This window comes from Capsicum annuum, chromosome 12 (genome assembly GCF_002878395.1).
Source record: "Capsicum annuum cultivar UCD-10X-F1 chromosome 12, UCD10Xv1.1, whole genome shotgun sequence".
Lineage (NCBI taxonomy): Eukaryota > Viridiplantae > Streptophyta > Magnoliopsida > Solanales > Solanaceae > Capsicum > Capsicum annuum.
This window is the reverse complement of record NC_061122.1, coordinates 144,000,589-144,019,468: the sequence shown is the minus strand read 5'-3', so window position 1 is coordinate 144,019,468 and position 18,880 is coordinate 144,000,589.

Here is an 18,880-nt window from a genome sequence, read left to right as displayed (position 1 = left end):
ATGCACGAACCTCTTAATTGTCTAATAACTAAACGTGAAAAGAACAAGATGCTCTGGAACTTACATCGCATGGGGACGTAGCATCTGGAGACGGTTAGCAGTTGTAACACTAGCATATAAATCAAGGATAAATGATAAGATATCATCATAAATCAACAACGAGTCAATATATCATATTTTATCACATTCATACACTTATCCATATATAAAGATATAACCTATGCTAGTCAAGATATAAAGGTTTGTCACCATTCTCAATTATTCATTCATTAGACATAAAGTGGAGGACTACCAACTTTCAGGCTTAAATATCCACCATGCTTAATAAACCAAGGACTTTAACCACATTAACATTATCATTAGACCTGGGACTTTACCTATGTATACATATTCATTATGCTAAGGGCTTTAGCCAGACATGCCATTATTCAAATAAGGGACTTTAACAATACACATTCATCTAGGAGAGGGACTCCATCATCAAGCCCATTTGTTAGAAATTGGACTTTATCTGCATGCCATACTAGGACTTTATCACAAGACTCTTCATGAGGAGAGGTACTTTGATCTGAAGTGCTCTTCTTAATCAAAAGAATTTACCTTGCATTCACAGTGGGCGAGGGACTTTGACATCAAACCATCACAACCATCATTTGTTGATATTTGGGACTTTACCCTCTTGTCTATGCATTAACACACACTAAATACAACATTAGGGACTTTCGCAAACACCTTTTGTGTATACTTATAACAAGTTTATTTTCATGGTAGATACCATCAAGACTAGGGTTACTCAAGACCCCCATGCTAAAAAGTATATAAAAAGCATTCACATATGAAACCTACCATCAATAACATGTACGAATGCAAGTATAGGCAAGAATTATCATCTTTCATTGTTAAGTAGCAAAATCCTTTTCATTTAATTCAAAACCACCATGTACACTTACTAGTTCAAGTTTGAAATACATGGGTTTAGAGATATTTAAAGTGTGGAAGAGATACATTCTATAAACAAGATGACACACCAACAATCTTGACTCTTCTTCTTGCAACTAGATGAACACCTCCAAACCCTAGCCTTCAATCTTGTTTCCAAGAGCCTTTAGAGTGTTTAGAAGTGTTTGGGTTTTGTTAATGAATACTTAGGAGTCTACAATACCTTATATAGGTAAAGGTTTTAAGGTTTTAGGCAAGGGAAACGACCAAAAGGTCCTTGGTTAAAAGCTTGATAGTCCACATATACAGGGGTACGACTTGCCCATACAGTCCTATGGAAATCATGATCGAGGATGCGTGTGGTACCTTAACTCATACCCTAGGCTTCCCTTAGATCAACCATACTATTGTAGGTATGAAACGGATCCCTTGAGTTGTAACCTAGGGTATGACCTATGTTCCAATGAGCTTGAGCCATGACCAAAATAGTCAACATAGTTTTGATATTTCACTCCATACGGTTGGCTAGCATATGAGTCATATGTATTGGTTACAACCACGGAATGGCCTTGTTGAATAGAGGATAGTACAGTACCTTAACATACTATCTAGGATACACAAACCAAATAGTCGAAGGTCTAGGTGTCTTAATTCTCTCCCACTTTGATAGGTAAGTATATGTACAAGTTAACACTTTAATATACACCAAAGTAATATTTACTCAAAGTTAGAAACAACACACTACAGGAATACAACACAACTCAAAATCATGATCACTACCAATCAACCTAAAATTTTGCAAGACCACATTCTTGGGTGTTTTATTCTCCCCAACTTAGGATCATTGATCAGCGGATGATGGGTAAGGAAAGCATGGACATAAGTCAACACATTTTCACAAATCACAACCAACCATCAAAGTAAATCAGGGCCAAGAACACAACAGTGGTACAATACAACATAACACATAACTTGATCATCATCAACTAACCATTTCATTCCATTTGTCTTTGGACTCAAACCCATTACCTTCCAACACTTACACATTTCATAACTTGGGGACTTCAAACTATCAATCTTCAAAGATATAAGGCAGTTCAAGTGTTGGAGACTTTACTCCATCATCTATCAAGAACATGAATCAATTTAAATTATTAGAGACTTAAACCCATCACAACAAGTCACATGTCATTTCATAATATTAGGAACTTTGATCCAAGGTCTAACATGACACCAATCGCTTCAAACATCGAGAACTTTAATCCATTATCTAACAAAGACATAAGCCAATCTCACTCATTGGACACCTTACTCCATTGTCTATCAAAGACATACATCAAGTCAAGGAGATTAACAAATACTTCAATCACAACCTTCTACAATGGGAAATAAATGCAGGTAATTGGACTTCATGTCCTCTTCTGCATCCCAAGTAGCTTCCTCGAACTTTTTGTTCCTCTATAAAACCTTCACTGAAGCAACATCTTTCATTCGCAACCTGTGAACTTGCCGATCTAAAATCCTCACTGGGACCTTCTCATAGGATAAAGAGCCCAAAATGACAACATATTCCAAGGGAACAACAAAGGAAGGGTCACCCACACATTTCCAAAACATCTACACATGGAAAATTGGGTGAATGGAGTTCATGCTAGAAGGCAACTCTAACTTATAGGCAATATTGAAACCCTTTTCACAATCAAGTTGGGACCAACATATCGGGGACTAAGCTTTCTCTTTTTGCCAAATTGCATTACCCTTTTCAGGGGAGACACTTTAAAGAATACTCATTCTCCCATAGTAAACTCTAAGTCTCTGCACCTCACATCCATATAGGACTTTTTGCGACTTTGAATGATTTTCAATCTATCATAAATAACCTTCACCTTCTTTACAGATTGGTGAACTAAGTTAGGCCCAAGAAAGTTACCCTCACCAACTTCATACCACCCAATAGGAGATCGACATCTCCTACCTTCCAAATTTTCAAAAGGTGCTATGCCAAAACTAGAGTGGTAATTATTATTATAGGCGAACTCAATCAAAGGCAAATGGTCGTACTAACTACCTCCAAAATCAATTACACAAACCCTAAACATATCCTCTAAAGTTTAGATAGTTCTCTCTGCTTAACCATCCATCTGCGGGTAGAAATCAGTACTAAGGCACACCTTAGTTCCCAAACCTTTTGGAATGACTTCCAAAAGTTGGATGAAAATAGAGAGGTACGATCTGAGATAATAGACATTGAAGCTCTGTGTAACTTCATGATCTCCAGAAGATATAACTTGGCATAATCCTCCAGTGAGAAACTAGTTCTCACGGGCAAGAAATGGGCAAACTTGGTAATTCTATAAATGGTGACCCAAATAGAATCACATTGATTCTGAGATTTAGGAAGAACGGTAACAAAATACATATTAGAATACTCACACTTTCACTCAAGCAATATAATTTCTTGGTATAAGCCATCGGGCCTCAAGTGATCAACCTTTACTTATTGGCACACCTTACTCTTAGCCACATAGTTAGCAACATCACACTTTATATAATTCTACAAATAGAAAACCCTAAGGTCATGGTAAAACTTGGTGGAACCAGGATGAATAGAATAACGAGCTCCATGAGCCTCGGCCATAACCCTTTTCCCTCAATTCATTAAAGTCGGGAACACATAGCCTAAATTGGTACCTAGTCTGTGGATTTGTGTTCACCCACATTACCCTTGATTTTCATCATGTATGGGTCCAATACTTGCTTTTCCTTTTTCTAAACAACAACAGATGACTGAGATACTGGATACACAAACACACCACCATCCTTAAAGTATGCAAGTCGAACCCCAAAATTTGCCAAATAGAAAATATCTTCTACCAACTGCCTCTTATCCTCATCAACATAGGCCAAACTCCCCATATTCAATCTACTAAGAGCATTGGTGACAACATTTTCCTTATGGGGATGGTAATGAAGACTCATATAATAGTCTTTCAATAGCTCAAGCCACCTTCGTTGCTGGAGATTCAACTTCTGTTGAACATATGTTGAAGGCTTTTATGATCGGAAAATATACCAGCATGAACATCATAGTGATAATTCCACCAAATTTTCAAAGCTAAGAACATGACTATCAATGCTAAGTCATGGGTGGGTAGTTCTTTTCATGCACTTTCAATTGCCTTGAAGAGTAGGTCACCACTCACAACCAAGACCGACTTAAGAAGCATCATAATAAACCACATCATCATAACTACCCTCAGGTAAGCTCAAAACTAGATCCAAAGTCAATTTATCTTTCAATTTCTTGAAACTATCCTCACACGTATCGTACCATAAGAACTTGACCCTCTTTTGTGCAAATTTGGTCAACAGGGCAGCTATAGTATAAAAACTCTCCACAAACCTTCTATATTAACGACGTAGACCCCAGAACCTCAAAATATTGGTTGGAGTTGTATGTCAAGGCCACTTCTTAACTACCGCAATAGTTTGGGTAGCTACCATGATCCCTTCACTAGAGATGACAAGACTAAGAAAAGCTATGGCTTTCAACTAAAACCTACACTTGGAGAACTTTGTAAATAAATAATGATCCTTCAAGGTTTGTAACATGGAACGGAGGTGATCTACATAATTTGTGTCACTCGTAGAATACACTAAGATGTCATCAATGAAGACAACGACAAATATGTCCAAGAATAGACAGAAGACCATATTTATCAAATTTATGAATGCCTCAGGGGCATTGGTCAACCCAAAAACACAAAAAGAAACTCATAGCAACCATACTAGGTTCTAAAGACAGTCTTAGGGATGTCCACATCCATAATTATAAGTTTATGATAACCCAATTTAATATAAATCTTAGAAAAATACTTTAAACCCTGAAATTGATCAAACAAATCATCAATTCTCAAAAGAGGATATTTGTTCTTTATGATCACCTTGTTTAATGGACAATAATCAATGCGCATACGATGGAAACTATCCTTCTAACGCACAAACAACATGGGAGTACCACAAGGAGACACACTAGGCCAGATAAAACCCTTATCTAAGAGGTTTTTCAATTGCTCCTTAAGTTTTTTCAACTTTGCTAGACCTAATCTCTAAGGAGGGATAGAGATTGGACTAGTGTCTGGATCAAGATCAACCCTAAAATAAATTTCCCTATCGGGAGGAACACTGGTATAATAATTAAGAAATACCTCGAGAAACTTATTTACCATTGGAATGGACACTAGAGAAAGCTCTCCCAATTTAGAATCTTAAACTCAAACTAGATGATACTAATACCCCTTTGAAATCAACTTTCAGCCCTTGAGATACTAAATAAACCTTCTCTTAGGCACTAACAAACCACCTTCCCATATAATGACTGGCTCATTAGGGAATTCAAACATGACCCCATGGGTCCAACAATCGATTGAATCATAGCAACAGTGCAACCAATCCATTTCCAAGATAACATCAAAATCAAACATGCCTAACTCGATCAGGTCAACAAGAGTATCTCTATCACCAATATATATCACTCACCCTCTATAGACCCTTCTACAATCACAGGGTTTCTAATCAGGGTAAAAACAAAATAAAGGAACCGATAGACTCTTGAGACCACAATTAAAGTGCAAAACCACATATGGGGTTACATAAAAAAGAGTAGACCCTAAATCAATCAAATAATACACATTACAAGAGAAAAGTCCCAACATACACATGAGAACATCCGGAGACGCCTCAGAATCCTGGCGAGTACCAAGTACATACAAGCAGTTTCATCCAATGCCCAATGCAAAAAATAGAAGGAGCAGCAAATATAGCACCATTTGGTGTGGGAGCAGCGAGATTAGCAACAGAGGCCCTATTGGCCCTAAAGGCTGCTCGAATAGGGAACTCACGCTTCTTGTGACCAAGCTAGCCACAATGAAAATATCTCTCTCCCTTTCTTACACTCACCATGATGACTATTGCCATAGAATCTGCAAAGAGGGCGGGGCGGAGCTGACCGAACACCACTAGTCTAAAATTTGGTACCTTGTACCCAGACCTGCCAATGAACTAAGATCGATTACCACCTGAGAACTTTAGGTAAGGATAAAAAACACAAGCAGAGAAGAACGAAACCAAAATCCCCCACTTTTTTTGTTACCACTTGCCACTATTTTCACCACTACCCTCGAAAGGCCTAAACTTCCTTCCTTGCTTCACAATAAGCTTAACTTGCTTCTTCTTCTCATCTTTTACTTATTGTATATACACAACTAATCTAGAAATATCTATATTCTCAATCAACGAGGCTGCCTTACTTTTGAGAACTAACTCACGGGATAATTTCAATATAAACCTATGCATTCTAGCCCCAATTTTAGAAACCATCTTGGGAGCATACCTTGATAATTGGTGAAATTTTAAGGCAACTCTTGAACGGACATCCTTCCTTGCTTTAAGTTCACGAAATTTTCTACTTTAGCTTCCCTAACTTTTTGAGGAAAGAAGCATTCTAAGAAAGCCTCAGAAAGATCCTTCCATATAGCGAGGCTAGCATCAACACCCTAGATAACTCCCACCCTTCATACTATTTGTACGCTATATCTTTTCATTAGTAGGAAGCAAACTCAATGGCTCAATTTCCATAGCATGCATGATTTGAAACAACTTCTCATTTTCATCAATAAAGCCTTAACAATCTTTCTCAACCTTTGTATCACAGAACATAGGAGGGCTCAACCTTGTAAATTAGCAAATTCTCATGGCCTCAGAAGAAACGGTAGTTGGAGAACCATACTCTAATTAAGAAGATAATAATTGAGTTAAGAGGTTGATAAAGTGATAAAACTCGGCATTAGTAATATCTCTTTAGGTGATTAAGGAGGAATGCCACTCTTATGAACAGGGTTGGTAGGTGGAACCCCCTGAGGACGGCTAGATGCCGCATCTCTAGACCGAGTTTGAACTCCAGAAGTTGGACGAGCTTTATCTATAGGACACTCAGTAGTGTTTGTCTGAGTCTTAGATCACCTTTAAGGCATGATATGAAATATAACAAGTAAAATCATAGAAATTTAGGAGAAAATATCTCATAGTTTCTCTTGTATAAATATGGTGCACTTCACACCCATAAAAGAAACTCTACTTGAAATGATATTGTGAACACCCAATTGACCATGAACCTAGGCTCTGATACTAACTTGACACCCCTAAACTTTGGGCTATGTCAAATGGGCACCTCAAGAACACATGTACTATAGGCAGCCCCGTAACCCAACCAAATCACCTCTTTACATCCTAGGAGTCCAAGGAAATCCAATTCACAAGATAAGATCGTGGAATAATACTATTAGTCAAAATTAGATTCATACTAATAATATCACTCATGCCTAAGTTCACAGTTGTTCATAATACCTCTATATAAAACTAGAGTAAATAAATGTATATGTCAGGATAAGCCCCAAACTATAGTCAAACCAAGTATTAAATCACTGCACAGGAAAAGAAGAAGATGCTCCAGTGCCTACATCATGTAGGGATGTAGTGTCCAGAGATGGTTATCAGTTGGAATGCTAGCATGTCATTCAAATATAAGTGACAATATAACATCATCAATAAATAACAAGTCAATAAACCATATTTGATCACATTCATACACTAATCCATACATAAAGATATAGCTCATGCTAGTCACGATATCAAGGTTCAAGACTCTTCTCAAGTATTCATTCATTAGACATAAAGGGGAGGACTACCACCTTCCACCCTTATAGATTGATCATGATAAATACACCAAGGACTTTAGCAACATTCAAATTATCATCAGACCAGGGACTTTGCCCATATATACGCATTCATTATGATAAGGGCCTTAGCCATACATACCCTTATTCAAACAAGGGACTTTAACCACATACATTCATCTAGGGAAAGGACTCCAAACTCATGCCCATTTGTTAAAAAAGGGACTCTAGCCGCATACCATATTAGGACTTTACCAGAAGATTCTACATAAGATGAGGTACTTTGACCCCAAGAGCTCTTCTTAAGCAACGGACTTTACCTTGCATTCATAATGGGAGGGGGACTTCTACAATAATCCATCACGTAAGGCAATAGACTTTTACCTCAAGCCATCACAACCATGATTAGTTGATATTTGGTACTTTACCGTCTTGTCTATCCATCAACACATACTCAATACGACATTAGGTACTTTATTTATTTAGCTAATTCAACACTATATAAGACCTCATGATCGTTATGGGAGCCTTCAATGCTCAAACATCTCATTTGGCCAATGTCTTCATTTAATTTGTCACACTAATATTTTTATGGTCCACAAGACCCTCACAAGACATTCATATTTTAGTAGCATTGCCATACCAAACTTTAGTTCAGTACACTATTCTAGTTCATCTTCAAATTAAGGAACTTCAACTCCCTATTGGTCATTTAAAACAACAAGGTGATCATCATACCTTACATGACTTACCATACTATTATAGTAACATTTACCAAAATTTTATACACATTGGGACACTTTCCTAGCTCAACACATCATCAATAATTGACAAGACAATTCACTTAGACATTTTCACGAACACCTTTTGTGCATACTTATAACAAGGTTATTTTTATCGTAGATATCATTAAGACAAGGGTTAATAAATACCCTTATGTTAAACATCATATAACAATAATTCACATATGTATCCTACCATAAATAACATGTATCAATATAAGTATAAGCAAGAATCATCGTCATTCATTATTAAGTAGCCAAACCTTTTTATTTGATTCAAAACAACCATGTACACTTACTAATCCATGTGTGAAATACATGGGCTTAGATTTATTTAAAAAGGGGAAGAGATATATTCCATAAACAAGATTACACATAAATAATCTTGACTCTTCTTCTTGCCACTAGATGAGGACCTCCAAACCCTAACCTCTCATCTTGCTAGCAAGAGCCTTTAGAGTATTTAAGAGTGTTTGAGTATTGTAAATAAATACTTTGGAGGCTACAATAGATTATATAGGGAGAGTTTATGGTTTTAGGGATATGAAATAACAAAAAGGTCCTTGGTTAAAATATCTAGAAATTCCACACGTGCTGGGGTACGACTCCCCCGTACAGGTCCTATGGAAATCGTGACCTAGGGTATGAGTGGTACCCTAACTCATACCCTAGGTTTCCCTTAGGCCAACTTCACTATTTTAGGTAAGAAAAAGAACCCTTGATTCATAGCCAAGGGTATGACTCATGTCCAAATCGTGATCTTGATCAGTGACCAAAATAATCCACTTAGTTTTGAGGTTTCACTCTATACGGTTTAGTAGCATATGACTCGTATGCATTAGTTACGACTAAGGAATGGACTTGTCATATGGAATACAGTACATTACCCTAATATACTATATAGTATATGAAAGGGAAGGGGGATAGGGTTATGAGTCGTTACATAGGGTACGACTCAAGCACCCTAACTATATCGACTCCAGAGACACAAAAAGGTTGTTGTTTTCAAAATGGTCCAAGGTCTATGTGCCTCAATTCTCTCCCACTTTGATAGGTAAGTATAGGTACCAGTTAAAACCTCAAAATACACCAAATAAATATTTACTAAACTAAGAAACAACACACTATAAGGAAACAACACAGGTCACATATCATGATCACTATCAATCAATCAAGAATTCTGCAAGGCCATATTCTTGGGTGTGTCAGTACTAAATAGTACAGGAGTCATAATGTGAATTGTACCCACTGGTAACATGGAAAACTAACAAATTCAAAGTTCTAAATGGGATACAACTTAACAATATAAGTCGTATCCTACCCTTACAACTTGTACAGATTAATCATACCTACCTAGCTAAATAACTCAACTGGAATAAATATTTCTTACTAGCTTATGACTGTTGCTCATGAGTTGTACCCATTTGGTATGATTGGTAATAAGGAGTCTTAAGTTGTCTAGTGAACAAAGGTCATGTACTTTCTAGGATACGACTCAGGCATACGAGTCGTACCCATTGGATACTATCGGTACCACCACTTGTACCCAATTATGACAAAGCACATTGAAATTTAATATTAAATTTTTCTTGTATTTTCTTTGTTTAGTTACTAATAAAAGTTTATTTTTAGGTACAATGCCTCCACATAATGCTGCATCCTTCAGACCAAGTGCTAAGAAAGTTACAAAACAAAATCAAGTCGAAAGTGAAGAAACTAGTTTATCCAAAAGATGGATGAAAAGCAGTGGAGAAGAATATGATGAAACCATATTAGTGAAAGCTGGTCAGAAAGGAGAGCCATCTGGTAAGACAATGAGAAAGAAGGCCATTTCCTAAGAATATGAAACACCACCATGAAAAGGTCGAAAAAAAATAATGCAGTTGTCTCTCTTTCGCATACACAACAGTCTATGGACGATGAAGATGAGGATGATAATGATGAAGCTGAATCCAGTTCAGTAAAAGAGAGTTTTGATGAGGGTCAGAAGACCAAGATTGATGTTACCTCGATAGATAGATAGGACCTCCCACTCGCATTAACACTTGCACTGGTTCCCATCATAGAATGATGGGGGTACCCCATCATGCAGGAGATGTTTAACTTGGGGTTTTCTCTTCTTTGAGGTCGTAAGATAAGAAGAGTGTTGTATTCGAAAAGAAGAATGACTAATACATGGATGGCTAAGTTACCTGAGTTCGCTGAGCACTTCAAGGACTATGGTTTTAACTCGATGATGAGAGCACCGGGTAAATATAGTGAGGTGTTTGTTCATGAGTTTTATATTGTATACAAAGGAGAAATTTAGTGGAAATATACATAATGTATGCCAGTAAAGGAAGGTGATCCTATTACCTTCCTCATAATTTGAAGAGCCACAATGGATATCTCACCCCACACCATTGAGAAATTTCTATATATGTAGGAATATTAAGCCCTAGCAAATAAGAGAAAGAGAGAGATTATAGAATGGTCGAGATGAGAAAAATTACAATATAAAATTAGGTATCAATGATAAACTAGTGATGTTTAGGTTAATGGCAAAGCAGATAGCTTTGAATAAAATACATGTTACTTGGGTGGAAGGTGGTTTTGGAGATTCCCAGCAAATTAAGAAAGGTACCCTAAAATTTAAGGTTAAATCTTGGTGGACACTAGCCCAACATAGGATATGTCTAAATACTGGAGATAATGTCTTGAGTTTGGTACGGGAAGCTATAATAACTAGTTTTACAATCAGCTATGCGTTCGACATTATTGAGTCCCTGGCCCGAGAGATAAGAGACAGGGTTGTTGGGGGTCAGAAGAAACTATTGGCCTACCTCTGTATGATTACTTATATCTATTTGAAAGTGGGAGTTTTAAAGATACCCAGATCAATGAGATGATCGTGGCCTATAGAATGTTTGATATTGGTCTTATTTGAGATGTAACTAACTTATTAGCCTAACCGTTGTGGAAGGCCAATGATGCTATGGTGGGAATGTTCCCATAAGATGAGAATATGGATGCCCCTACTTAAGTTGAGATGACAGAAGCATGTGCACAGACTGCAACTACACTCATAAATACAAAGGAGATTTCAAGTGCCCCACCGCCAGTCTAGTCCATGCCACCTAGGCCATGGGGTATGGCACCTAGGGTTATGTTGATTTATAAGGTTGCATGGATAGAAGTGGTGACCCAGATAAAAACGTTGACTATGATAGAAAGTCATATGGAGGGAAGAGTACAAATTTGGATGACCGAGCAATTGGAGGCATGGGATAGGCGAGTCCAAGAATACCTATATGTATTTGAGTCAAGGATTACTTAGTAATTGGGTAGTGGATAGGTGTCTAATGTTGCCGACATCAGAGTCGAGATTGCAGAGAATAAGAAAGTCGTCACTGAGTTATTCGAGAGGCCAATAGTTATTGAGCCTATTATAGAGACTCCTTTTTCCTATAGTAGAGGTGCCAAAAATTTAGGCAGTATTAGTAAATGAGCAAGCTGAGAAGACCGAGGAATATAGAAAAGAAAGAAGAAATATTGTAAAGCTATGAAGAAATAGGATAGACTAGATAACATCCAGTATGAGTAGAATATCAGACATAGGTCCAAAAGATAGATATGGGAGCTGGTAGTTCTAGATTTCTAGTTCCAAAGTCTGTGGGGGTTGATGTTTTACCTTTTCCTGTTGTTGATCTAGTCTTGGATGGGGAAGAAGCAGATGATAATGGGACCCGATCTGAGGACCCTGATCCTTACTCTATTTTATTCTTGTAACACGTGGGATAGTGTAATATTTTCAAGTTGAGGGTAGGGGTACCAAAAATTCTGGGTGTAGTTTAAAATTTTTTAGATGTAGCTAAAACTAAAAGTATGTTATGAATTGTATGTCTAACACTAGCAACTGAGATAAGGAGTAGATCAGCTTGCCTATGGCATCAGATATTCTTAATTTTTTATGATAATTTTTATGGATTATTGAAAAGTTGGGATGTACTTAAATACTTTGACCTTGATTTTGATGTTTATTTTATGATTGAAAAAAAAACTATAGATTTTGTAATGATGTATAAAATAAGATTGTGAAAAGTGGTGTGAACTGTGCTGAAAAAATTAAGAATTTTGAGCTCCTTCGAAATCATTGTTTTGTGAATTACGTGATTTATGTAGTTGTGTGAGATTCTTGAGTATCTGATAATGGTACTAGGATTAGGGATAGTATAGTTTGGGACAAAATTATTGCATAATTGGATAACTAGTACTTGCTAATACAGCCTTATGCAAGTGTGCGTGCACGGTTTACTTAGTTCCCGCTTGTTTGAAATCTAGAACTTGACTGATTGTTTTTTCCTAGGTCTAAGTATAGTTAGGTAACAAATAATCATAGGTTATTTTTATGTTAGTCCACTTAAGCTTAAAATGCCAAAACAAAATGAACAAATCCCCTTGATCCGAATATTTGAGCTTTAATAGACCAATTTTTCTTGTTCTACTTATCACCTTCTCGTTTAACTGACAATGAACTTGTTCTTTCCCTGGTCCTCCTAGGGACATTATGCATCTCAACTCAGGAAAATCACCTAAGTTGAGGGTGTTGTTTATTGGGGTGTATAAGAGAAAACTAGAATGAAGAAAAGTGTGTTTAAGGGAAATATTTGAAACATGGGCAGCGTGATGTAAAGAAAAGAAAGGAAAGTACAAGATATAGAAAAATTATAAGGAATAAGAAAAATAAGTTCTAGAAGGAAACACCTAACCCAAGTGGAATGTGCTCTAAAGAAAAAATAGTAGACCCCAAAAAGAGCGTAGTGTCCAAGAGGCTTAGTCACTTTAAAAGTCCATACGTATCATACCAGCCCCAAACCTACATTACAAGCCAAATAAAGTGCTGTAATGATCCTACTATGATTGTCTGACAAATTAGGAAAATATCATAAGGGTAAGCTTATAGTATTTTATGCACACGGGTGATACTTCTTTGTATGAGAGAGAGTCATTTATATATCCTTGAATAGATAAGTCTATCCATGAGGAGTAAATGGGATTTCTTTGACTATGAGTGCACATGGGTTATATTACTAGGTTTCTAGATTGTTTGATGGATACAAAGCACATATATGCCCAAGTGTTTCGGGCTAATGTAATTCCATCATCAGATTCTTTTATGTTTCTACATATGCTAAATTATTGTACGCAAGTATGAGTTGAAAATTTTAAAATTGAGAGGGGATCAACAAGATTTAAAAATTGAATCCAAAATCACTGCCATGAGTTACTTGAGATCTTTCTATTTTAAGCATTTCCTCTGTGTTAGGAAATAGTATTGATTTTTTTTTTCCTGAGGACATGCAAAAGTTTAAGTTAAGGGTGTTGATATGATGTAGAAACAAGGAATTTTAGATGCATAAATCTATGAATTTATGCATGAACTTTGGTTGTTTTGTTAGATATAATGCATTTTGGTGTGAGTTGCAGGTAAAACAAATTTATAACATTATTTGAGTGAAAATAGGAAAAAAATATCAACTCCAATCAGTATACGAGTATGCCCTTGAGTCATAACCATTTTATATGACTCGTATACAGAAACATATGAGGAACAAAGAAAAAATCAAAATCAAGAAACCAAGTTCAAAGAAGAAATGACATAAGTATCCTAGTCCTAAGCCATGATATGAATAGTATCCTGAAGCTGTAAACATAAAATAATCCAAGATACTATCCAGGAATTGAAGTATCAGGAGGATACAAGTTGGAATTCTGAGTAAGACTTGTATAGGGATGTTGTATACAAACAAGTGTTCAAGACTGAAAAATACTGATGTCCCAGGTGGATACGGATCTAGGACATTAGTCGTATACGTAGTTATGACTCATAAGCCGAAGTATTCAGATGAAAAGAGAATTGAATCCATAGAAAGATTACACACTATAATGGTTACAATAAGGCAGGGTATGATTCGTAAGCTGAGTATACGAGTGAAGACCGAGTCATACCGACTGTCGACTTAACTTTACCTTTCTCATTTTTAGTAGGATTTTTATTTTATTTTGAGATACTATAAATGCCCTAGGGTTTATATTTTATTAGTTTATGCATAGCGACATTCTTTTATGCGTGATTACATATTATTACAGTCTTTTACAATTATTCTTAAGATTGGAGGGTTTTATTCAATTAAATACCTTGGAGTTTATTCATCTTATTCTAGTGCAATTTATTTTATGTGTTCTTTATTGATAATCATGGTTTATTGCACAAAAATGAGTGGCTAATATCCCTATCTAGAGGTGTGGGAACCCTGATGGATTATCTACCCAGAGAAAGTGTGAGACTCAACCGGTCTAGGGTTTCTACACGTATCTTAATGCTTCTTTACAATAATTATCCTCAAGTAACTTTAGTATCTTGAGATTGCCTGTATTTTCATCCTTTGAATAACTAAGAAGCTTGCAATTGGGAAAATAAAATTAAGACAGTGATACAATAACCAACTATAATTAAGGCCATAAAATAAGATGACACCCTGAGATGATAACCAAGTCAAAAGGGGTGAAATTTATCTTCTAAGTAGGTGATAATGCCTATATTGTAGTCTTTGCATGACAAACAATAGAATAATTGGGTTGAACACGAGAAATTTATGCAGTTAAAAAGCCAGGGGGGACACAATAAATGGTTACTAATAGCAATTGATAACAAAACTCCCCCAATTTACTTTCCTATAGTGCTTGAGGATTACATCAAGGTAAGAAACTATTCACATTTTCCCTATGGGATCGACCCCAACCTTGTTGGGTTACTACATTTTAAATCTACTGTATTATACTTCTTATAGAGGTATAGTTTTGGGCGACATCAAATTTTGGCATCATTGTAGGCAAAACAGTTATAGTAGTGAATTTAATTGGTGAAGTTCATGAGTTTTTACTTTTTTGTTTTAATTTGGCATACACCGATGTATACTAAGTACTAATAATAAAGGTAATTTGTTAATCCCTTTTGATCAAGAGCCAGAAGAAATCCTTTAAAAACCTAGAAGGATGTTAGGACAAGTTTGTGATGGGGTGCAAGATCCTCCACTTGTGGTCCCAAACATGGCACTCCCGTATGGCCCATTATATCCACAAAATATTTTAGACCTACAAAAATAAGAACTGTTAAAGCTAGAACGTAGAGAAGCAGAAAAAGCCAAACTTGCTGCAGAGGTGGCATTAGCTCAGCAATGATTGATACGAACATGACAAGCTATTGATCATTAAGTTCAGAGAGGTAGGGGATAAAGATTTAGGTTATTTTAAGCATACGGAGTTTGGGGCCATTGTTCCTTCTCCTTAGCCCTTAATGTGAAGTTTGATATCACTAGTGTTATGATCCAATTGCTAAATCTGAAGGGTGTGTTTTTGGGAGCTGCAAAGTATGACCTAAACATTCAGCTTATAAATTTTCTCGGGATATGAACAAGTTACAATATTCTTGGAGTTAATAAAGAAGTAATAAGATAGAGGTTGTTCCTATTTTCTTTAACTGGAGAAGTATCTTTATGGTTAGGGGAACTTCCAAAAGGATATATCACTACTTGGTATGAATTGAAGACACAGTTTCAGAGTAGATTCTTTCCTCCTTTATGGATTTTACAGTTGAAGAATGAAATTTATAATTTCAGATAGTTACCTATAGAGTCTATGTATGAGGAATGATTTTGATTCAAGAAAAAGCTAAGCATGCTACAAAATCAAAGAATTAGGGTATCTAACTTGTCTGAGATTTTCTATCGATCATAGAATGATAGCTCAATAGCTATGATAGATACTATCTCAAGATGAGCATTTATGTGTCTTCTCTTGAAAGTTGCACTAGAAATGCTAGATGATATTGCATTTACCAACTGAGGATGGCATAATCGAGATTTGGAATGTGGTGGTGGTAATTATGCCATTGGAAAAACAAATACATATGGAGCAATAAATGATATAGTAGCACAAGAGGTTGCACAACTTCACACATGTATTGGGTTGCTTACAAAACAATTTATGTCAATGAGTGCTGAGAAGGTGAATGTACTTGTGGCACAAGGGTCGGCCTCCAAACCATTCTAGATTAAATATGAAGAATAGGCAAAGTATCTTGATTGTAGATTGGCTAATTTCTGAGCTCAAGAGCAAGGGAATCAAGGCCAAAACTATTATAAAGATAGATACAAAGATAAGAGAAGAGATAGAGATAGTACTGGCGGTGTAAGGATGACTATAAAGAGGAAAGTGACAAATATATTCCATTAGGGAGTCGAGATATAGGGTCAAAAATGGACACTCTTAACCAAGCTAGTCAAAGGTCAAGAGAGTCAAGAAAACTTCTTGAATGATATAAAAACTGATTTCTCGGGGTTAAAGTAAAAAGCTAAGTCACATGCTACATCAATCAAGCAGTTGGAGCAGCAATTTGGTCAGATGTCAGACACAGGGAACCAAAGACATCCTGGCACTCTTCCAAGTAATACAGTGGTGAATCCCAAAAATGATAGTCAATGCCATGACATTGCCACTTGGAGTGGTAGGATTACTACAAATCCACCTGTACCTATAGTTGATAAGCAAAGAGCGAGGATGAGCTGGTTGATTTTTAAAGTAGCATCACACCAAATGAAGAATACGAAAAGGCTACAAAGCCTGTACTGAAACCTATTCCTAGACCACGTCTTTCTTATCCAGAAAGATTGAGAAAAAATAAGAAGAAGGTAAGTACAAGAAATTTTTATCTATTTTAGAAGATTTAACTGTCAACATACCGGTTATAAAGGAACTGAGAAAATGCTAAGATATACAAAATTCAAGAATGATTTGATCACCAAGAAGAGGTCATTCAGTCATGATCATGTTGACAATATACGTCATTGCAGTGTTGTAGTCGCTAGATCATTGGTAGAGAAAAAAAAGGACTTTGGCACTTTCATAATACCTTGCACTATTGGGTCTTTCAAATTCACTCGAGCATATGTGGTTTGGGGGCTAGCATCAAACTCATACCCTTTGTTGTATTCAAGCAGTTGGGGTTGGGAGCATCCAAACAAACCACCATGAAACTAGTAATGATAAACAGGATAGTAAAAAAGCCTATTGGTATCCTTTATGGTGTTTTGGTATAAGTATATTCTTTCATATTTCCTTCTGATTATCATACATTAGACTGTGAAGTAGTCTTTAAAGTCCCCATTATCTTGGGAATACCATTTTTGGCTACAGATAGGACACTGATTTATGTGGAAAAAGGATATCTAATACTGAAACTCAACAATAAACATATGACATTCAACGTGTGAGAATCTAGATAGTAGTCTAATAAATTGAGAGTGGTGTATGTATTGATATAGATGATGAGGAGACATATTCATTCTATGATGCTAATGCAGTTATTCCTTGGGATGATGGTTCTGATACGATTGTTCTTGTGAAAAAGAGGCTACGTGTCGATGCTCTTATTGCTTCGATTATGAATTTTTACTGAAGGTATCGAAGAGTATGAGGAGTTGGTGAGTGCATTGTATGGTGATGGTTATAATTATTCACTAAGGAAGATCAATCTAGATTAAAAGAATAGAACAACTCTACCTGCTCGCCCATACATTGAGGAACCACTAGTGTTAGAATTAAAGGCCCTTTTATCTACTTACGATATGCATTTTTGGGGGACAACAATATCTTGCCAGTTATCATTGTAGCTGATCTAATCCAGCCAGAGGTAGAAGAATTATTATCAATATTGGAGAATTTCAAAAGGGCTATTAGATGGTCCATAACAGATATTATTGGTATTTTGCCTGGTTTATATACTCATAAAATTTAGCTTACGCCATATTCTATTCCATCTATTGAATATCAGCATCGACTCAATCCTTCTATGATAGAGGTGGTAAAGAAGGAGATCATCAAATGGTTGGATGTTGGTGTAGTATTTCCCAATGCTGATAGTAAGTGGGTTAGTCTAGTTAAATGCGTACCAAAGAAGGGTAAAATAATTATGGTCCATAACGAGAATAATGATCTTATACCTATGAGTCTAGTCATGGGATAGAGAGTGTGCATGGATTATAGAAATTTGAATACATGGAATCAGAAGGACCATTTTCCTATGTCATTTACAAATCAGATATTAGACCGATTAGCAGGGAGATGATGGTATTGTTTTCTTGATGGATACTCAAAATTTAGTCAGATTTATATTATGCCTAAGGACTGAGAGAGGACTACTTTTACATGTTCTTATGGGACCTCTCTATTCAATCGAATGCCATGTGGTCTATGTAATGCTCCAGGCACCTTTTAGAGATGTATGATATCTATTTTCTCTGATATGGTAAAAGAAACCACTAATATTTTTTTGGATGATTTTTCAGTTTTTGGTGATTCTTTTGATGACTGTCTTATAAACTTTGC